This window comes from Xenopus laevis, chromosome 2L, assembly GCF_017654675.1.
Source record: "Xenopus laevis strain J_2021 chromosome 2L, Xenopus_laevis_v10.1, whole genome shotgun sequence".
Lineage (NCBI taxonomy): Eukaryota > Metazoa > Chordata > Amphibia > Anura > Pipidae > Xenopus > Xenopus laevis.
In genome coordinates this window covers 63,117,135-63,141,224 of record NC_054373.1, presented here as the reverse complement: position 1 = coordinate 63,141,224, position 24,090 = coordinate 63,117,135, and the positions used below count along the sequence as shown (strand labels likewise).

General features: G+C 40.0%; 1 protein-coding gene across 11 annotated transcripts in view; it reads left to right on the top strand.

Annotated features, from left to right (window-relative positions):
- Positions 1 to 24,090, top strand: part of cuedc1.L (CUE domain containing 1 L homeolog) — a 92,743-nt gene that overhangs the window by 7,640 nt on the left and 61,013 nt on the right. For 2 of the 11 annotated variants that reach the window (XM_018244770.2, XM_041580845.1), the window contains exons 2-3: positions 20,197 to 20,285; positions 20,669 to 20,718. The exons of 5 other annotated variants lie outside the window; for them this stretch is intronic. The gene's annotated coding sequence lies outside the window, so the exon portion shown is untranslated. Of the gene's footprint in view, positions 1 to 16,379; positions 16,471 to 20,196; positions 20,286 to 20,668; positions 20,719 to 24,090 lie in introns of those variants that run through there. 4 more of the 11 variants (XM_018244771.2, XM_041580844.1, XM_041580846.1 and 1 more) reach the window with 3 other exon arrangements.

Genomic DNA, 24,090 nt, shown 5'->3' with positions numbered 1-24,090 from the left:
TGTGGATCAGATAATTGTATTCAAAGTAATAGTGCAGGTTGCATTTGACTGACTGGTGCCAGGCTGGTAGTTTCTCTTTATGGACATCGGGTTCCCAATTCTGGTGCACAAACAAGATTCTGAGATGATGCAAGGCTTGCCTTAATAACAGTGTCCACAAAATGGCTCCTGTCTACTTGCTATAAAAAAGAGTTCCCAGATGGATGGAAACAAAATTTAAATAATTTAAACAGTGTAATTAAAGTTCATTTTGCTTGACTAACATGATAAAATAGGATTTGGAACAATTTTTTTTTGGGTGACCGGTCCCCTTTAAGTGAGAATGCGAGATGCCCAAATGAGCACATCTTTCCCAAATATGCCTACTTTGAGGTGATACTGGGCTGATCAAGATTCTGCCAGCTTAAGTTTCTACCTGTACACTGTTGCCAAGAGGCGTTGACTTGATAGTATCTCAAACCCTCTCCCCTTCACCACTGCCCGTTGTGAACTGCTCCTGCTTTCCCATTAAAGCTTAGAGCAAACCATGGTAGTCGAGAGACTAAACTGTCATTTTTTCCCCACAGCTGCCTACTTCATTCTTCTAGTTCTGGCCCTGCTATACAGAGCTGGACAAAGGAACTTTGGCACTTAAAGCAAGTGTGTCAGTCAGTACCATGCACCAAGTGCCACTGCATGATTAATCAGTGTCTGGCAGAGTTAGTGACTGATACCCACCAGATATTAAAAGGGTAAAGACTAGAGAGACAAATAAGTTGGCCTAATAATGAGCCACTTGTATAGTCTGCTGTGGTTTGATCATCTTCGGAGAATTAGAACATGGCTGGCCAGAAAAGAGTTTTATTATTATTGTTGTTTATTACTATGAGACAGTGATCTGGTACAAGTGCACATGGGGCATCAAACGAGCTATGTATGTTCATGGATGTTGTAGTATATGTTTCATGAAAGTGTGTGGCACTATTATTGATTAATTTGGACAACAACAAAAAAAATACTGCAAGAGGTTATTTGAAGTTGTGTCCCTTTTTTACCCAGACTAGATGCACTGACTGCACTGAATAGCCAGAAAAAGAAACAAACAATGTTTCTAACTTAATTGGCTTTTGGCAGAGAGCCCAGAACAGCCACAAAGTGCAACTGAGATACTTTTATAACAATTTTGAGATGAGCAAATAAGTTATTGTAACAATTTAGATAAACAGGTCTCTTGGGGGAACTTAGACACAGTTTAAAGGGCAATTCACCTTCATTAGCAAAACTGTAATTACTGAAAAAACACAGAAATATGTTAAAACTTTCATAACCTATCACATTTTGTAAAATGAACATGGTAATTAGGGGGTGTGGCCACACAATGGGCGTGGTGAAAAAATTTACCCTCTTTTGTCCCTCTTTTTATTTCCAAAATGTTGGGAGGTATGGAACAAGGCCCTTGGTGCTTCTGCTTAATACCCCTAGTTCCAGTCTTTGGTCTATAGACCTTTTCAGTATATTAGCTATTACCTTCTTTTTTCAGTGGGATTCTTGTTTCTTTGGGTACTGAGCCTAACAAAGAAAAGTAACAGCAGGAGAGAGGCAAATGAGTGTAAATGCTAAGAGTAAATCATAAGCATAACAATAGACACAACAGACCTAGCAACTGCTGGGGAACCCAGGAATATACGGTCCAGCTCTTGATTGGCACACAGTTCTAGTGCCCTGTGAAGTCGAAAGACTTTTACTCCCTCGAGCCATACAAAGTATAGTAAATGTTAAGAACTTTGCTTGGATATATATTGCCAGGAGGAATCTAAACCCCATAAGATTTTAAGTGCTGGAGAGGAATTTAAGGTTGAATGTTCAGTGTTTATCAGTGGGAAGAAAGCCATACAAAGTTCTATGAAATTATCTAAACCAGAAAATGAAAAAAGACCAAACTCACTTTTTGAAAGTATAGTAATATAGCTGGGGTGTTTTTATGCTTACTGTTTTTTTTTACAACATACTTGCAGAGTGTGGATTTTACTATTGATTATGACTTACACATAACAAAATTTACAAGGTAAGAAGGCCTAACTGATTATATTTTATATTCCCTCCATTGCCTTGGAAGTATGTTGAGCACTGTGGTCGAACAAGAAACACCAAAAATGATCTGCAGCCATCACCAGGCATGTAGGACTATGACGATTTTCATTTATCTAGGTCATGGTACATGGTTGATGAGTAATCATTGAAGACTTTTCACTACTCATCCGAGCAGCTACTTCCGTTCAACTGACTGGTATGGGAAGTCCTCGGCATATAAAATCTTTTACTAATCCACTCACAATGGCACATTATAACTCTTCAGAGAGGTGACTCCTGAAACTCGACAGAAGTGTGATTCTGTAAAGTTACTGTGATAGGTATCATGCAATTCCTAGAAACAGGTGTTACTTGTGAGAGTTGCATGAATGGATGTGTAAAGTGTTCTGAAACTGCCAGGGTACGGATGATAGAACAGCATTGTATGTAGCAGACAGGTGGTGTTGAAGGCCCAGCCTCTTTTCAGGGATGGTTTGTGAGTTTCAGATGTTGCCTCTCTGAAGAGTTACAAGGTACCATTGCGATTGGATTAGTGGAAGAGTTTATATGGCAAGGACTTCCCATATCAGTCAGTTGAACTGAAGAAGTTGCCCGGATGAGTAGTGAAATGTCTTCAATGATTACTCAGCAAGTCCAGTTGTTTTAGAATTACTTATTAGATAAATCAGGCATGCAGTTCCTGAGAAAACTGATGATATAATGGGAAATAGTTAAATACCGTAGTAAAATTTTTTGACTTGCGTCATTTTTTTTTTTTTACACGCTCTGCCATACAAGTCTATGGGCGTAATTTCCGTGGCGAAACAAGGTGAAAAAAATCGTGCCATCCCTAGTTGTAAGCTCATTTAAAAATCTCAGCTGTAAATCAAATACTGTCTGCCCCTCCTGTATGCCTTAGGCTTAGAGGCGGGGCAGACAATTACTTTCACTTTCCATTGAGCACTTCCTAGATGTCACTGTCACACATTCCCCATTCTCTTAGCCGTTCAATTGTGTAGCCAGGGCATGGGGATCGAAATTGGGTCCCCATTCTGGTGCAAGATTCTGAGATGATCCAAAGCTTGTTTTAATAACAGTGTCCACAAAATGGCTCCTGCCTACTTGCTATAATTAGGACATCCCAGACAGAAGGGAACAAGATTCAAATAATGTATAAAGTGTAATTAAAGTTCATTGTGCTTGACTAATGCGATAAAATAGGATTTTGAATAATTTTTTTGGGTGACGGGTCCCCTTTAAGGCTGAAAATTAATCTTCTTTACTAAGGGAGAACTGCTGTGGTTAAAACATCCTTGTAAAATGATTTTCATTCATATGATTGGGAATCAGGCTCTGTATAAAATATGCTGGTACCGGGAACACTCTGGAATTGATTACCTTCTCACAGAGTTTTGTCCTTCATAGGCAATGTGTGTTCCCATTTAAATAAGGGAAATAGTCTTCTGGGGGTATTTTGATTGCTGCAGGATTCCCTAAGAGGATTATAATAGTCACTTAACCACATCTGCCAAATATAACGTATTTTCATTATTTTTTTTTCTTAAATCAAATTTTTGTTAGGACACATAATTACCTGGACTTTAGTAAATAGCTTCTTACATATTATATGACTTCTTGTCATCCATGCAGAATTTACCGTACAGATTCAGCTCAGTAACATCACCTGGCCTATTTAGCATCTGTGTTTTCTTGCTATGCTGAATGCAATTATTCTTTGACATATTTACATTTGTTGAAGTCATCTCTGTATGAATAGAAATAAATAAAAGTGGAATATAAAGTTACTCAGATTAGTTTTGTGTCATTTAGGCTGACAATGTATTTTTATAACCATGTACAGAAAATAAACAATGGAATTTTTTCCACTGTCAAAACAACTTATTTTTATGTATAAATAATGACTGTGATATCCATGGTTACATACAGTACCTATATATCTGCAGTATCTCACACATATGTCTCTGTGGGTTGACAAAAGAAAGAGCCTGTGCTGTTTCTTGAGAGACTACTAAGCAAATTCTGTTCCTGTCTCATTATTGATGACTTATTTGAGATCTTTGCTATGGTGCCCAGTGACAGAGTAGTTTGAGATAAATTGCATAGTCATCCTACTTCCCTATAGAATGTACGGCTGTAGATAATTTGCCCTGTTGTAGGAGATGATTTGAAAGTTATGGACAATGTCAAAGTTGTATTTCTCTCAAGAGTCTAAACAAAAACATCTCCAAGTCTTCATATAATGTGCAAGCTAGGCTTTCTGATTGTAGCACCAATAACATGGTCTGGGATTTGCAAAAACATATTACACTGTCCCTTGAAGATTAAGATCTTCTGGTTTTTCTTTGCTACTAATTGTTGTTTTTATACACCCACATTTAGCCTAATGTCAAATCAGCAAATTTGCCCCAATTCACACACTTATGCATTTATCTCTTCCCTAGGGCACAAGTTCTAGAGCTCATAAAGGTCTCTTAAAAACCAGCAACATGGTCTGGGATTTGCAAAAACATATTACAGCGTCCCTTGAAGATTTCTTTGCTGCTAATTGTTGTTTTTGTACACCCACATTTAGCACAAGTTCTAGAGCACTTAAGCTGGCCATAGACGCAAAGATCCGATCGTACGAATCGAGGATTCGTACGATTTTAGGACCGTGTGTGGAGAGTCCCGACATTTTTCGTCCGGCGGAGATCGGTCGTTTGGTTAGAAAATTTCTGTCGGCTGCCGATAATATCTCTGAGACTGTGACTAGCTTTGTCAGACATAGCTATCGTACAATTGCTGTCAGGGGCAGAACATCGGCTGATCTGTTCTTTAACTACCGTACTTTATTTGATCTGAATGGTTAGTGGCAGGTCGGGAGATGGGGAAGTCCGATCGTACGATGATTCGTACGATCGGATCTTTGCATCTATGGCCAGCTTTAGGGTCATAAATGACTCCCAAATTCTCAAGGTGGCCCATACAGTAATAGATCCATTTGTTTTGTCAGGTTGTCAAATGAACGGATCTTTGCCCAAGTTGTCCATCCATATACAGGTGCTATTGCTTGCTGTAATAATAATAATAATAATAATAACTAAAGTTTCTGTTGTGTAAATTATCTGCATCTTCTAACTAATAAAATAAAAAGTGTCCCTCCTAAGTACCTTATGCAAGTTTTAGAAAGTGGCAAGTTTATAGAAAAATATACTATACTTTTGCTAGGCTACCTGAATGACACATTAAGGCATTTCGCATTAATTGGCAGTGATACAAAATGGTGGCAACTCCCACGTGTGCCTAAAAATATTTTGCACCTGCAGGCTTTTTTTGCATTGAATAAATTGCTTCATTTGTTAGTGGATAGATGCACAAAAATGAACTTACATCTAGTTACTGATCTGAAGCGCTGTACGAGTATCAAATCCTCCATAAAACTACATGAAGAACATCTAATCAGTTTTGACAAATGTAGAGACTCAGTGTTGTAACTGGGGGACCACAGGCCCTGGTGCAAGACCTGACCCCCCTATCTGCCTCCCTGCTGGAAGATGTGCCTCTTGCTTGCACTTAGCTTCATGCCTTCCTGCACGCGTGGTGTCTCCAGCAGGCACCACTGGAGGGCAGGTTCAGGTGCAGTCGCAGTCTGTAGAGACTAGAAACTTAATAGGATGTTTCTGTATGTAACTGTCTGTTAAATGTGTGCACCCATTTATTGTATATCTCTGTGGACTGAATAATAAAAATATTAATAGTTCCTACCCATTTCTCATAAACTTCATGTGTGTTTCTCCCATACCAAAAGAGTGACTGAAATATAGAATCAGAAAACGAAGCGCTCTGAGTGCCATCCCGCTGTCGATTTAGATTCTAGCCGGCGGGAAGGCAGTTTGGAAGATTAGTTGCCCAAAAAAGAGCTGATTTGTCGCAGGATGACTAATCTTCCTGAATCTCCACGTGTCTCTGCCCTTAGAAAGTTTAGATGACTATAGAAACAGTGGGGATGCTAAACCAGATTAAAGTCTCCAGCCAAAACAGATTAAGCTTTACAGCCATTCACATACGCGTTTCAGTGGAGAACCCAGATAATACTCATTGCATTCTGTTCCAAATCTGTCTGTTTGTAATGTATCCAAGTAGATGAATGTACTTTGTGCTGTGCAAATCTTGATCATTTCTAAAAAATGTCTGCATGCTCACTTTACTGCTTTGGGCCTGAAAATCATGATTTGAGTTCTAAATGTGTAGCGGCCTAATAAATGTACACATTTCTTTCAATGAATCAGGGCAGTTAAACACGTGAGTTTGGTTCTATGCACCTTTACTGTTGTTTCTGGGTATTGCAGAGTAATGGGTTAGATAGGGATAGGAACTCCGTACTGAGGTGTGATTTAAAAGCAACATTTTGTACTGTTTTTTTAGATGTTCTGGAGGGGTAAATCTTTGTATTCATTCATATGGTTATGTGTGCAATGGGCTCCACTTCACATGAAATAAAATTTATGTGAGATGGTTTAATATTGGTCTGGATTCAGTGCATATTATTACTTTACTATGCAAGGGTAAATTTTTAAAATTGTCCCCCTTTTCATAAGCGCAAAAGCTCAATCATTAGGTCCCCCCTCTTCCCACCAGATTTTAATTTACAAATAAGGATTTGCTGTGCATGGATTTCTCCGCATGTTGTACAGATGTTCAACCTGCAACTCTCTACAGAAGCTGGTGAATTCCGATATAATGAATGTTCTACAAAGTGTATTTCCTGGCCATGACAAGTCCCCTGAGAAAGCTCCCTTTAATTGCATTTAGCAAAAGAATGATGAGCTACCATATGTTACATTTCCTCTTTTCATGTTCTTGAAGGTGTATGTATTTTCTTGCCTGTTGCATCTCGGTGAATTTTATTGTATTGAAAATAATATTATAATATTTAAAAATGTAAATGGTGCTGGTTTTATTTACAAATTATCATAAGAAGTTATCCATCTGTATTTTGTATTTTGTAAACACTAAAAACATTTTGTAGTTTATGTGTCAAAATATATTCTCATAATATAAATTCATTTTGTGGCTAAAAAATGTCTTATTGACAAAATTTAATTTGTGGGTAATTAAGTTACTTAGACTGCCATTTTATAATATTTATTTAATTTCCTAATATAATCCTGAAATATTTAATAATTGGTTAAAATCGTGTAATGGTTTCAGGTGCAGGCTAAGAAAAAAGCTAATGGCAAGTGTTGTAAGGCTGTCCTTTAAGAGATTGCATATAGGTATATGTCATAATCAATAAAGTAATGTTAAGCACCAGATATATCAAGTGCCTGTGGAGTAAATAAAATAATAATTTGATCAGGGCAATGAAGAAGATATGGCATTTTCTATCCATATAGTCAGAGAACAGACTAGTTGAGACTCAGAACAATTGCTGCATGTGGTGGTATCATGGCCATTTTGGGAGAACTGTAAATGTGCTGTCCTGGATACCCTTGGGCTGTATCAATGCAGCTTATATTTTTGCATTTGTGTTACTTTGGTGGCTACATTAGTCTTGACCAAATGATTTGTCCAAGATTCTGATTCTGAAAATCATAATACTTGTGAGTGGCAGATTTTTGTAGATGTAGCTACTGTTGAGTCTTCAGATATTGGGTGAATTTCAGTGAGCCCAAAATCCCAGTCAAGAACATACAAGTAAATCTTTGAAGAGAAAGAGAATCAATAAGTACTGATTAAAGAAATGCACAATAACAGAAAGCAGAAAAATTAGTGATTTATTTATTGGCCCCAATGTTGTTGACAGACTGTTTCCAAGCAATTTAAAGTATATTAATTGCTTTGTGTTTTTGTGAAAATGTCGTTTTTTGATAGGAAGTTTCTCTTCCTCCTAATTGTTCAAGTAGTGTCCTAGAAAGCACTGGGAGAGCAGACAGCTGTTATTTGGGTCCAGTCATCCACACAAAACTGCACTAAATAGTACTATTTTCCCATGCACAAAGACTATAACCCACTGGTTAGGAGTGGTATCAGAATGGAATACTCAGATCTACAATTTGAACAATGGCCCCTTTAAAGGAAAACTATACCCCCCAAACAATGTAGGTCTCTATAAAAAGATATTGCATAAAACAGCTCATATGTAAAACCCTGCTTCATGTAAATAAACCATTTTCATAACAATATACTTTTCTAGTAGTATGTGCCATTGGGTAATCATAAATATAAAATTGCCATTTTAAAAAAAAGGGCCGCCCCCTGGGATCGTAGGATTCACTGTACTCACAAACATACCAACAAACCATACATTTTAGGTCACATGAGCCAATTAACAGACAGATGGTTTTAAAAAATAGTGGTGAGCACAACTTTCCCTTGTTTGTTACCAATTAACAGAAAGAGTTGTGTCTTTTGCTTCCACACTTCTTCCTGTTACAGTTAGAGTTGAAGTATTTCTGGTCATCTGATCTCTGAGACAGCACAGACACCATCACGAAATGGTGGCTCAAGGCAAGAGATGTAAAAGGGCAATATTTACTTAAATATATATTTCAGTTTGGTAAGATTCTTTAATATGCCACTTAATATAATATGAACTATCTGTTGCTTAAGTGTTCATTTTGGGGGTATAGTTTTCCTTTAAGCTTTAAATGAAAGTGATCTTTAACTTTACTATGGTTATTTAATTACTTGCTTAGTTATGTGTTTCCTGCTGAGCAGCAGAAGCTTCTGCAATGGACAGTGCTTTTTCCATTAAGATGAAAGCAAAGCTGATTTTAGAGGACACTGACTTTTGATCTAAAATGCCATTAGTCTTAAGAAAACATCTGTGTTGGATATGCATGAAATTATGTATTTTTGTTCATATTACAGAAATGTTGTACATAACTTAGGGCATATTTGATTTTCCTTATTTCATGATCTCTTGCTACAAAGCACTAAACCAAAAAAGTGACATATTGACAAAAAATGTTTTGAGCACTGCTGTGAGATTACCTATATCTATTTTCTAGAGACCATAAAGAAACATGAGTTGTGGATGATTTCTGAAAGAGACAATTTTAGCAAAACTAAAAAACGTATCTCATGTTCTATATGTTAATACTGCAGCCTAAAGAGAAATATGGAACCGAATCTGAATCTTTATCTTATAAAGTTAAATATCGCCCCATATGTGTCAAGGATTAGGTAGGGGGCGCTGTGGAGACTGATAGGGAAAGGGCAAGTCCTTGAGGCAGGAGCTGTATGTGCCTAGGAAACACTTGAAGGGAAAGCAGGAACAGGATGATGAGGGCGAAGAGTCAGTCTGGATCAGGTGCAGAACAGGGCGAAGAAGGCGAAGATCAGGACTGGGCAGGAAGAAGAGGGCGACGACTCAACAGGAACGGACAGGACGGAGCGGGCGTAGATCAGATCAAACTGGGGATAGAGTGCAGAGGGAGACTGGAGCAGGATAGCAAGACAGGACTGGAGCGGATAGCAAGATAGGAGCAGAAGGAGACTGGAGCAGGATAGCAAGAGAGGACTGGAGCAGGATAGCAAGAGAGGACTGGAGCAGGATAGCAAGAGAGGACTGGAGCAGGATAGCATGAGAGGACTGGAGCAGGATAGCAAGAGAGGACTGGAGCAGGATAGCAAGAGAGGACTGGAGCAGGATAGCAAGAGAGGACTGGAGCAAGATAGCAAGAGAGGACTGGAGCAAGATAGCAAGAGAGGACTGGAGCAAGATAGCAAGAGAGGACTGGAGCCGAGGATAGCAAGAGAGGACTGGAGCCGAGGATAGCAAGAGAGGACTGGAGCCGAGGATAGCAAGAGAGGACTGGAGCCGAGGATAGCAAGAGAGGACTGGAGCCGAGGATAGCAAGAGAGGACTGGAGCCGAGGATAGCAAGAGAGGACTGGAGCCGAGGATAGCAAGAGAGGACTGGAGCCGAGGATAGCAAGAGAGGACTGGAGCCGAGGATAGCAAGAGAGGACTGGAGCCGAGGATAGCAAGAGAGGACTGGAGCCGAGGATAGCAAGAGAGGACTGGAGCCGAGGATAGCAAGAGAGGACTGGAGCCGAGGATAGCAAGACAGGACTGGAGCCGAGGATAGCAAGACAGGACTGGAGCCGAGGATAGCAAGACAGGACTGGAGCCGAGGATAGCAAGACAGGACTGGAGCCGAGGATAGCAAGACAGGACTGGAGCCGAGGATAGCAAGACAGGACTGGAGCCGAGGATAGCAAGACAGGACTGGAGCCGAGGATAGCAAGACAGGACTGGAGCCGAGGATAGCGAAAGAGGTGTACAAGGTAGGGTCGGAAAGCAAGAATCAGGAACAGGCAAGACAAGGTCAGTACAAGGTGAAGTCATGGCAAGGTACAAGGTGGAACAGGAAGCAGAAATCAGGAACAAGCAAGGCAGGGTCAGGTCAAGGTTGGGAAGGTACAAGATAGGGTAAAGCAAAACAAGACAAGGACAGGCAAACAAGGCAAGGAGGAATAATAAGGGAAAAGGAGCAAGAGCTAGAACTAGAACTACTTAGTTAGGGGCACTGCAGCAGTACTAGGGAGAAACCATGCAATGCTCTGGCAAGGATTGGTCTAAGTGCTGCCCTTAAATAGGGAAGAGTCAGCCCTGATTGGCTGATTACAACTAGGCAGCAGCTGGGTTATGGCTGCAGAGGCCAAACAGGCTGAGCTGGGGCTGGAGAGGCCAATCAGGCGGCAGCTGGGCTGGGGCTGGAGAGACCAGGTTACACATAGCAAGCAACCCTACAGGCTGCTCACCTGGCCAAATGGTTAAGGTATCGAGCCAGACACCCAAAGGTCCCTGGCTCGAATCCCAGTAATACCTGACAATATGTTAGCAACTTCTAGCTATGTGGCACTTGAGGTTCTCCCATGTAAACTTTTGCAGTTGATGTCTCATGCCAGTCATGTATATACCACTTTGTTACTAATTTCTCATTGAAAGTCTAGACACTGCAGTGCCATTTGTTATGAGACACTGTCTTGTAATAGCTGTCTACTTTGTCCAATGAAATTTTGCCCTGATGCTTTCCCCACATCACAACTCCAGCAATGTCCTAGATGGAGAATGAAACCCCCAACCTCCATTTTTAACTGATTGCCCCATTACAGAGGTTGTTGTCCCAGGCTTAACCACATTGCCTGCTCTGAAAAGTCCCTGGGCACCAGACCTCAGCGAGATCCCTGATGTGAAAGTGATGCTGTGCACGTGCCATCACACACACAACATATGACATCACATCTGCCGCCAAAGGCAAAAACTGTGCTCCTAACCCCTCATCCACTCATCCTGGGGAGATTTGTGGCAAGGTCACAAAGGCCCGGGCCTAGGGCGGCAAAATTTTAAGGGGCGGTATGCCACCAAACCGCAATTCAATGTTATCAAAGCACTGGGGGCAGGGGCGTTTCTGCAATGAGGCAAGGTGAGTACCTTGCCTCTGGCGGCAGCTCCCCAGAAGTTACCAGGGGCGGCAAAAAGCTGCTCCTGTAACTTTAAGAGCCGGATTTCAGTAAATTCGGCTTTTCTAGCACAGAGAGCGATATTTTACACTCTGCGCTAGCAATGCGCCCCCTACCGGACCTCCCGTCGGCAATCCTAAGGTAAGCCTGGGGCCGGCATTGCTTTGATGCTTGAAACGCGCCTGGCTGGGGGAGGAGCTGTTGTGAACCTACTATGGGAACCTCTGGCCTAGGAATGGCCCAAGTAGAAATCCGGGGCTGCCCGCACTAGGCACAGGTCCTTGGTGCCTATATATAAATATGGACCTGGTCATGACCCTAGTGTGTATGTGATAATGACCTTAGAGAGTAAGCTACACTAGGGCAGTGATGCCAATGATGTATGTTCTCTGTAAAGTGCTGCATGAATGTTTTGACCTTATATAAATATTAATTAATTGAACAAAGTATATATATATATATCTTATGTGAATAAATACATATTTGATCATTACTATGAGTTTCTGCATTATGTATTTTTCTGTTATATCTTTTTTTATTTTTAAAGGTTTGTTTATTGGTTACATCTTCAGTTAACAAAAAGCAGAATACAAAGTCAATTTGGGGATTCATTGGTTTCCATACATAGAACGTAGTTCTCCAAAGGATAGCTCATAATCATTAGTACTCACAATGGAAGATCAAACCATTTTATTTTTATACTTAAGTATGGGGGGGGGGGGAGATTGAACCATGAGGTGTGCGCCAGTATCTGCTTGCACATGGGTTGGTGATATTCTATCAGTTGATAACCTGGGGTGCAGTTATGTCTGTCAATGTGCCCCAGATTTTTAGAATTTTTCCAGGCATCCTCTGCTTATGTATGTTGGATTGTATAGTGGGAATGCCTGCTTTTTCTGTTATATCTTTGATAGTATAATTATATTTGTTACCCAGTTTTAAATAATAATAAAAAATGCATAGATATCATCCTGGGGACAGAAATTCCAGAGGGAACATGCATGCACTGCTGAAATATTGCCAGAGCCTGTAAGTGAAGTAACACTGTTCTGCCACTGAATGCTCGCTGCACAAGCTCCCAATGACATCACTGAATGGTTACTGCACATTCATGCACTGAATTTGCAGGATATATTGAAAGACCCTGGGGATTTACAGAAGGTGCTGGGGGGTTGGGGGTCAAAATAATAATTAACATGTGTATATAGCATCAACTTATTCAGCAGCTGTTTACAATAAACTAGTTTATACAATGAACATACAGAATTACATACATAGCTACCAATAACCGATACAATAGGTAAAGTGGGCCCCGCCCTCAAAACTGGTGTAACTCCTGACAAAATCGCGGGTTGGCATGTTTGCAAGGACAAGATGAGATAGTTTTCAATAATATTTCTACAAATCCTCAAAACATCATAGTATCAGTGTACATAAATTTGCCATTAAAGTTATGCCATTCTGTACATCTGAATTTACTATTTCTGATGGGAGCTTTTCCTTGAATTGTATATTTTACTCCCCACTGTCACATTCTGCACTTGCTCTAACTCCCCACTGTCACACCCTACACATGCTTTGCAAATGGGAATCAATCACAGCCTTAAAGGAGAATTCAACCCCCAACTAATAAACCCCTACCCTACCCTACATAATCCCCCCTCCTTGCTCCCCCCCGCACAGGTGTTAACACCTGTTAATGCCCCTAATCCTGTCATTACCCCTTGTTGCAGAGTCAGTGCATTGGAACTCACAGACACCATCTTCTTCTCTTCGGAAAGTAGTCGCCGTATCACTTTATTGCGCATGCGCAGCTGTGAGAAGCAAGAAGAAGCCGGAAGAGGATTGCTCCATGGTGCTCGCTGAAATAACTCCGGGCCTGGTGCAGTTTTCTGCTGATAGGAGCACCGGGATTTCCGGTAAGTAAATACATTCACTTGGGGGTGCCTAACATTTGGCACCCCCAAGTGTGAAACGACTTACCTTCTCCTTTAAGTGATTCACTGTTGGAAAACTTCAGGGGCACTGCACCAATGAAGCGAGTTGAAAAAGTCACCACAGGTGGCAGTACGCCACTAGTTACTGGGGCAGCAGAAATGAAGAGCAGCTGATCTCGTATGTGTTCTAGATAGTCCTCAGTTAGTTGTCCCTCAAATTTCATTCTAGATTGGAGTTCGGTTTACGAATATGTATTATTTTTCATTCAGCCTCCACAGCACCCCTGCAGTTTTCCAAGAATTTGTGAATGATATCTCCAGCGATTGTTTGGGGCAATCCGTAGTCGTGTACCTAGACAACATTTTAATCTTCTCCAAAGACTTGGAAAGTCACCGAACCAAGTGGAATTCCTCCAGACTCTCAAAAGACTGAATCCTCATCAAGCTCAGTGGGCACTCTTCTTCATACAATTCAATTTTGTTCTTACATATCGCTCTGGCTCCAGAAATCGGAAGGCATATGCCCTATCCAGGAGCATTGTTCCTAAGGGTTGCCTCAGTGAAGATCAAGAACCAATTGTTCCTCCCACGAAAATCATTGGTTCCTTGTTCCCTCAACTGGCCAGCCAGATCCTCCAGTCCTCTGCTCCTACTTATACCCCCATAGGTATGGTATGTGTGCCACCTGAGCACCACATTCCCATCCTCCAGCAAAGCCACTGTTCCAAACAGGCCGGACAGCCCGGTATCAAGGAGACCTTAGAGCTGGTTAATAGTCTTGTCTGGTGGCTAACTCTTCAAAAAGATGTATAAGACATTGTAGCAGCCTGTGCTATCCAAATGGAGTAGAAGAAGTTATTTAGGCCCCAGACTGAATTATGAATTATGCACTTAGCTATGGACTTTATTGTCAAACTACCACCTTTCAAGGGTAACACTGTGATTTGGGTAGTCATTGACCGCTTCAGTAAGATGGCACACTTCATCCCTCTTCATAAACTTCCCTCTGCCATATTCAATATACAGTATCTTCCGACTACATGGCTTTCCGGTGGTTATATCAGACAGGTTCCCAGTTTGTGGCAGTCCTTGTGTAAAAATTGCTCTCTTGTTTTCCTTAGCCTACCACCCTCAATCTAACGGGGCAGCTGAGAGAGTAAACCAAGCACTAGAGCAGTTTCTGAGAAGGCATGTATATGTCTGTCAGGACAATTGTTCTGATCTACTCCCCTGGGCTGAATTCTCTCACAACAACGCCTGTCATGCCTCCACTGGTAGATCACCCTTCTTGACTGTGTATGGACAACATCTGCAAGCTTTCCCTCAAGACTTCCTCTTGTCGGATGTTCCAGCAGCCGATGATCAAGTAGCCCACATGTCTGCCATTTGGTCTGCTACCAAGGCGAAGGTTTCAGTCCCGTGGGGTGCTCCTGGGTAAAACATGCTGATGTCCACGCTGCTCGTTTGGTACGGGAATTCTACAAACAATTTACACGGAAACCAAGATGTGGTGGTCCAGTGGCCCCCTGGAGGAGGGGACTGTCAGGAGCACTAGGGGCGATCTGCTCCTCATCCAAGATGGCGGTGCCCAGCACCACGCACTGACGTCACCATGCTGTGCCGGGCGTGTGACGCGAGCACTCCGAGGAACGGCGCGAAATTCAAAATAAAAGAACTTCCAGGTCACGGATTTAAGGCCCTATTATAGGAATTGCTGACTTGTATTCCTGGGTGTTCCTAAATTTCGAAATTGCTGATTCCTGGATTCCTGACCCTTAGCAAAGACCCTGATTCTGATCCTTGCTGCCTGCCTATTGAACTCTTGCCAGAAACTTGACTACGCTTACGCCTAACCCCTTTAGTTACTGCAAACTTGGACTTAACAAGCTTCCTCCTTGGTTTAGACTTCTCCAAGATTGGGGCCGCAAGGCCCCTGACATTATAGCAGTAAGAGACTAGAACAGTAAAAAGAATCAGCACATCAAAGAAATCCAGAAAGGGAAAGCTTATAACAACACAAAGAGCAGAGGAAGTTTTGGCTCTTTTAAAGGCAACCCTCAAATAAATGCATCTTTTTAGAATTTCATTGTTACACATGTACACTGTGAAAGTTTCATTAATGTACTCTTCCTTAGCATTTCACTAAAAGCAGACCTATTCGGGGAACTTATACTGACTCCTGGTAACATCCTCTTCTCTATGTCCCCAGAAATTGCCACACTTTACCTCTATTCTTTCTTAATTTTGTTGTGAGCTGTGAAGGGAATTAACCTTGATTAAGAATTTGATTGGATTTGAACAAGTATATTATTTCTGTGCCTTAATGCAGTACAAACATGTCCATATGTCTAACTTGACTGACAGCCTAGTCAGCGGCCAATTAGGACAGCAAATTTAGGGGCAGGGCAAAATTGCTATTAAGGGTATTGATCTGTTCTTTCAGCACTTGGGTCAGCAAAAAGATCACTTGAGGACTGCAGGTGGCTTTTTGTCCTGTGAGTATTTATATGGGTCTCTGATGGATATATGATATGCAGATTAATAATCATTTCAGAAAATACATATGGCTGTGTGTGATCATGTAATGCAGAAAAGCTGTAAATAAAATGTAATATTTTAGCTGTGCTTTGTGATACCATCAGCTAAAATATAATGAGAAACTTGTGTAATTTAAGAAAAACTATGTGTACATATGATGATTATGAAAGTACACAAAGTTAGTGTTCCTTTATAGGGTCATTCAATGCCTTTGTGATATCTAATATTCATATTTTTTATTTTTAATTATCATATTTACCCAGCACTATGGGGCATATCATCAAATAGTGCACATTTTGTGCATAGTTTTAAGCCTGAAAGAGTTGAATCATTTGCCTGTAATGAATGTCTCTTTGGAGACAGCTGGTGTGACTGTTCTCTTTTAACCCTTCTCAGATTTCTATGGCTTAGTGACCTTCCATTCTCATTATGCTAAAACCCTTGGGAAAGGAAGGTTTCCTGCCTCCCATATGGTGAGTCTTTATCCACTATTCGTGTCAGCTGGCCTGTGGAGGAGCACTTTATTGTTAAAGCTTTCATAGGAATCCTTGGCCTCATCTAGTTCACAGTTGTTTGGTAGTTGCAAGAAAGGTAGCTTTTTACTCGGCCTAGTGATACTGCATTGATCTCTTCCAGCCTGGATGTCTAGTAAAGCATTCCATTAACACTTCTTAAAAAGGTATCAGAGCAGATGGAGTCCCCAAGGGAGCAGCAAATTTTTTTTTAATTTTTTTACAGCTGTATCGAAAATTATGTGAAGATTGTGGTTGCTTAATGTTATTATGCTCAAAAGCACAATGTTATTTTGAAGGGGAGAAAAAAATAAGAAATCAAATTTACCCTCTATTGAAATATAATTTATCGTAATGTTTTCATTCTGTCTGGAACATTTTAAAACATATAAATAATGATTATACAATTGATACAAGTAATATTTTGGCAGTTATTAAATTTTTTTTGAGCATTTTTAAAATCCACAATTTTTTTTTTTATAACATTGCTTTTTTATTAGATTTTCATCACATATATATCATGCAGATGCAGCAGGAAGATAGCAATTACAGTAGTAAAGTTTGCAGTATTATAATGTACAAAATGAATACAGTCAAGTGATCTACAAAATTATAGCAGACACATAGTAAGTTGGCTATACAATATGCGCTAGAAGAGCTAAACAGTGATGAGAGATTAGTGAACTGAGTCAAACCATAATACCGTAAGTAAAGAAGTAAAAAGAAGTAACTTCCTGTATGTGAAAATCCACAATTTTTTAATTTTAATTTGACTGCTTTCCTCTAGTATAATAAGCCTTCTGTAATCCTAATATTGTAAGATCTGTATTAGTAACATATTAAGACCCCATATAAGTTGTCCAAAGTTAAAGAAGAAGCCTAAGTGGAGTGCGCATAATTTACGTTTCTACAATGGACCTCCTGGCATGTCTGGGGTTAATATGCTGATTATTTAATTGTTGTTATGCTAGCACATATCGGGTTAATTGGTCCTTTATCTATTTAATTTAGTGATTATACGTGTGTAAAATGGGTGTGGTATGTTGTCACAAAGTGGGCATGGTCAAAAAAATTGCTGCGATACGTGTGCCAGATCTTTTTATGCCTCTTTCTCGAGTGTTGGGCTGAATGCTTACATACAAACTGCTGACCTTTTGCTAGCTGGCCATGAGTTACAATGTTACCAGCCCCCCCCCCTTCCCACTGTACAAAACTGTTTATACCTCTAGCAGCAGTGAAGGTGTATTATATTTTAGCTCACATGGTGCTGTAAGATCTAAAGGGCAGCCAGTGGGAGAAATGGACCAGGGTTGGCGGGGGAGAAATGGACATTTGACACAGGGGATAGGACCATACCCCTTAAGACTGGGTGGAGGTGGGTTGTACCCACACTAGGGGAGGGAGATGGACCATACCACTTGAGCATGAGGGGAAGATGGACGGTATGAACCATACCACTTTTGGGGGGGGATGAATCATGCCATTTGACATGGGGGTTGGACCATACCATTTAACATGGTGGCTTGGACCATACCACTTAGCATGGAGGGGATATGGACTGTATTATTTGATACAAGGGGATTGTGAACTTTACCCTTGACACAGGGGGAGATGATCCATACCACTTATACCAGTGATCCCCAACCAGTAGCTCGTGAGCAACATGTTGCTCTCCAACCCCTTGGATGTTGCTCTCAATGGCCTCAAATCAGGAGCTTTTTTTTTTAATTTCAGGCTTGGAGGCCTGACAAACTGAGCCTTAATGTAGGTTGACAATTCACATAGGGGCTACCAAATGGCCAATCACAGCACTTATATGACACCCTAAGAACATTTTTCATGCCAGTTTTGCTCCCCAATTCCAGGCCCGGATTTGCATGTCGCCCAGCCGCATTATGGGGATGCGTGCGTCCCCATTCAATTACACCAGCTGCGCCGGCGTTTTTTCACCGGCGAGCTGGGAAGGGGATGTGTAGGCGGGCGCTAGGACCACGTGGCCGCCTGGTCGGAACGCGCGGCCTAGGGGCGGCCGGCAAAGAAATCCGGCGCTGCCCAACTCCTTTTACTTCTGAATGTTGCTCACGGGTTTAAAAGGTTGGGGATCCCTGACTTATACAGTGGTTAGATGGACTGTACCATTTAACATTGGGAGGAGATGGACTGTACAACTTGACAGGGGGAATTGGAATGTACTATGCAACACTGGTGGGGGAAGATGGACTGTACCACTTAACACTTGTGAGGTGACAGTGCCACTTGAAACTGATAGGACAGTATCACTTCTCATTTAACACATTAATGCACCTTGAAGGAAAACTATACCCCCAAAATGAGCAATTAAGCAAAAGACAGTTTACATCATATTAAATGGCATATTAAAGAATCTTACCAAACTGGTCTATATATTTAAATAAATATTGCCCTTTTACATCTCTTGCCTTGAGTCACCATTTCTTGATGGTCTGTGTACTGCCTCAAAGGTCAGCTGACCTGAAATACTAGAACTCTAAGGGGCCCATTTACTAAGGGTCGAAGTGAATTTTCAAATTCAAAAACTTTGAATTTCAAAGTAATTTTTGGGTACTTCGACCATCGAATAGGCCAAATTCGACTTCGATTCGAATTGAAAAAACTTTGAATATTCGACCATTTGAAAATCGAAGTACTGTCTCTTTAAAAAACTTTGACTTCGACACTTCACCACCCTAAACCTGCCGAATTGCTATGTTGCCTATGGGGACCTCCTAGAACCCATAGCCAACATTTGGCTAAGTTTTTAGAAGTCAAAGTTTTTTTTTTTGGAAAATCGTTAGATCGATCGTTCGAATCGAAAGATTTAATCGATCGATCGAATGATTTTACTTTTTTTGGCCATATTCGATCCGACTTCGAAAATCGTATTACTGCAATTCAATGGTCGAATTTCGACGTTTTTTTCACTTCGAAATTCAATACTTAGTAAATGTGCCCCGAACTGTAACAGGAAGAAGTGAGGAAGCAAAAGACAAAACTCTGTTAATTGGCTCATGTGACCTAACATGTGTGGTTTGTTTGTGTGCACAGTGAATCGTACGGCCCTTATTTTTTAAAATGGCAATTTTCTATTTATGATTACCCAATGGCACATGCTACAAGTATATAGTATAGTATAGTTGATTATTATGAAAATGGTTTATTTACATGAAACAGGGTTTTAAATATGAGCTGTTTTATGCATTATATTTTTATAAAAACCTACATTGTTTTGGGGGTATAGTTTTCCTTTTAATTTATTTTTCTGTGACAGTTCAGCTACTTAAAAGAAGTCCTGCCCTCCACCCCCTTGCAAGTATTATGGTCCATATCCCCCCGTGTCAAGTGGTACAACTCATCTTCATTGTCTTGTTTTGGAAATAATGTTAAGAGTTCTCATTGTATCTCTTTTTGGTAATAACAGGTTTTAGTTTGAGGTTCCTTGTGATGTATGTGCATACACATCAAGATGAGCCTTAGAAGGAGGTGCATGCAGAGATGTTATTACACAGATACAATCATTGCTCATTTAACTACCACTGCTACCATTCAAAGATTCAATGCAAACCCTGTAGTTAATTAGTGTTTATTCACTAACAGCTACAAGTTTACATATAGCTCACATATCAACTGCTTTTACATTTTTTGGCTAGTAATTATTTTTGCAAATTACAGATGTGCCAAGCAGCCACAGGAACAGCACTTAATCCTCTATTATCTGTAATGAAAAGTAGAAGTGAATCACAAGAAATAACAGTTTTTGGGTATGTATTTACAATATTTATTGACCGTACAGTAATATACATCTCAAGTACTGTAATAGTGAGCACGGCAAATGGAGCAGTATAATACAGCAATAGCTGGCTACAGTGATACATGTAAACCCTATCTGGATCTAGTATAGGAAGGTGCAATAAGGTTAAAAGGGGTGTGTTGCTAATACAGTAAGGACCTCTTCTCTGTTCATTACAGTTCACTGTGCAGCCTTTAGCCACAAATAGTTATACCTGTCACTATATATAGACAAGTAGGTAGAGGTATAAAGGACAAATAAAAGACATATTAGTGAGATCTCCTTTCAATCTGGAGAGGTTCTCTCCTATGCAGACATAAATTTATATATCTTTTTGGTTTTCTATGCCTGCAGTGACATTATGACAAGCCATCTGATCTAACCACAGGCCCAAAGCATTCCAGGTAATCATTTCATACCTTTAATTCCAGGGTTTTTCCATGCAGATTTTAAGTAGACCCCAAGATTGGTGTATAAATAAGGAATTAAATAACACGGAAACTATGCTACTTGACTATCCGCACTGTAAATTCTACAATTTGCAGCAGATGAGCAGTTAAATCGGTACTGACACACAAATAATGAATAGTCCAGAGCCTCCTATCTGTGGGAGCTTAACCCTGAATAGTAGGCAAAAATATGAGATTTTTGATACACTAAATGGAGTTCTGAAGGTGGTACAGAATATGCTATCAAGTCATTCTAGCATACTTAACCAAGGTAACAAAAAGGCGAATATAAATATTTAAACATGGCAAACATCTTTCTACTGGCTGCAGAACTAGATGTATTGATTGGCATTATGGACTTTTGCACTTTTGATTATTTGTTTCCAAACCTACAAAAGAACTTAAAAAAGGGATTCAGAAATTAACCAGCTTTGTACTGCATGGAAGTCAAGAATATAAGAAAATTGAGAGTATGTTCAATATGTCTAAACATTAGTGGCAAGGTCATTTTGCCAACATTATAAGAATTAGTAAAAATAATTTATCATCATAAGCCTGTTGCAAATCCTTTTTATTCCCAAACCCATATGCTCCCACTTACCACCATAGGAATGTCTTGGCATTAGTGAAGAGTTGTGGCAGCGCTACTTACTGCCGACAATCTGACATGGCTAGAGGATCCTCCTCAGTTGTCAGTCACACTGGATTTGGTGATGATCTTTTCATAACCCAGAGTGCTGCTTCATTTGTAATTAGCCTATGGAAGGATCACACTGCCCCATCCAGTTTTTGACTGACACAATGGCAGAGGACCCTTTATCCATTTTGATATGTCTGCATTGTTAAGTATCGTTGGGCTAGAGGTGGCTGCAGAGATTTTCGTACCACAACTTTTTACCAGTGCTAGCATATTCCAGTGGATGTTCATAGGAATGAGTCAATGTTGCTTTAACTTCCTTGAAATATTCTCTCCTTGAATTTCTTAATCCCACTCTGTCCAACCATGTCCATACCGTGTAGGTGGAATAGTGTTTTTCTTTCCTGAAAGACCATAAGTCCAAGGTTCAACCACTGCAGTCATGTCAACCCAAAAAATAATGTTTGCCCAATAAAAGAAAACATAATTCTAAGCAACTTTGCAGTATACATTCATTACAATTTTTCTATGGTTTTGAGTTTGTTTATGTATCGCTACTGAAACAGTGTTCGTTCCTTTCTATTCTCTGCCATGTTGGCTCAGACTGTTGATACAATGTAAGACAAGGCAGCTGATTAACAGACTTTTGCAACATTGTTTAAAAAGTAACAACCAGGAGATAAGCAAATGCTGCTTTCAATAGCAAATGTTTTTGCAAATAACTTTAAAAGCACTGGAAATGTTTAATACTTTTATATTGTAAAGTTGCTAAGAATTATGTTTTCAGACAAATTATTATTTTTGGGTTGACTTGCCCTTTAACAAAAACATAGGGTAAAAAAAGTAAAACTTCATAGAATTTTTTGGTAATTACAGTTGGTCTAGTGAGATGTGTAGAGTAAATCAGGATACATTAGGCCATTCTAGCTCTTTGGTTTTTCCAGCAGCGTCTTGCACAAATGTGGCAGGCTCTCTACCTCTGTATTTGAACAGACTTGTCAAGCATGAGTGAGAGCTGATGTGTGTGAGACTGACAATGGGTGGGCTGACCGAGATTTCCCAGAAACACAGTTGAGTTGTTACCCAAGCATCTATTGCTCACTCCGTACATGCAGTGTGCCTTTAAGCCACAATAATATGAATTCATGTTTCAGTGACAGTCTAATGTTTGAAAGAAGATTTCATTCATAAACATTCATGAGTGACTACCTCTCATGAGCCTTCCATATACTGACTACACCATAGGGGGCCTCTGATCATATCTTTGCTCACTCTCTTTGCTGGAAAATTCACAGCTGGGCAATATGCTGAACAAAGGGCTACAAATAATTTCTTCTTTCAAGGAAAATTGCAAAAAAAAAAAAAAAACTATTCTAATCGCCAGATTAACACAATGAGGATCATTTATCAACACTGGGCAAATTTGCCCATGGGCAGTTATCTATAGCAACCAATCAGTGATTAGCTTTTTATAGCCAGCAGCTAGTAGAATAATGAATGCAGACATTTGATTGGTTGCCATGGGTTACTGCCCATGGGCAAATTTGCCCAGTGTTGATAAATGACCCCCACTTCCTCGCATATTTGCATATTAGTTTGTGGTTACAATTTCTTGTGCTTATGTCACTGTTTCCCTGCGAGTCCGAAACAATATTCAACAAGGATTCTTTGTATCAATCTGAGCCTCCGTCTTGGGTTTAAAATACGTTTTCTGGCTCATTAAAAAATATAGCTGTCATATCTATGGTAACAGTCCTGCTGTTGATTATTTGTTTTTTGTGCTTTTGATTGAGGATTACGTTGCTTGTGGCATTTAAAGACAGGCTCCTTTCTTTCTTGTGATACATAATCCTCTCTGATTTATATATAACAACCACAGTAGTTCATTGTTTCAGTGTTTATTTCTTTTGTGCTACTATTCCGTTTGAATTTATAATGGATAAGGTTGTTGAGCTACTTCCCTGTAGACATGCAGTGACCCAGAAAATGTAAATGCTCGGATGAATGCAAGAATGATCGTTATTCTGATGAGAATGTTAAAGCAGAATTTAAGGCTTAACAAAGAAGTAGGCTAGAAATGCTGCACATTATGTTATAGGATTTTGTACCAGCCCAAGACTACCACAGCCCTTTAGCAGTGAAGATTTTTGCCTCTGAATATGCTCCCAGTAGTTCCCCGTCTTTTTTGCTAATGCCCAGCATATTACCTGTTCTACTGTTAGTTACCTCCAACTCAAAATACACTGCATATAAAAAATATAAAACAAATCGCAATTTAAGGATGATTTAAGTAATTCCGATTTCATTACTGTTATAGAATTTCTGAAACTTTAGATTCTGAAACTGTAGGTTCAGTTTATAAATATATAAATTATGCATTTCACATTTCTAGCACTGCTTACTTTTTGAAAGGTACACGTGCTCCACAATAAATGCATTATGCTTCTTGGAAACTAGGAATCAACACTGACACGCAACGTGCTTAAAATCTTTTAAAAATAAGCTTTAAACTAAAATCTTAGAAGAAGTCAAAAAACAGAAAGTTTTGAAACATATTTTTTTTGCTCCACCGTTAGAAAACAGCTGAACGTGTTTTGAAATAAATTAGCCATGTTGCTGCTAGAGACGTGTGATTAGAGCGGCAGGCAACTAGTGAGACAGGCAACTAGTGAGTACCTCTTAGGAAAGTT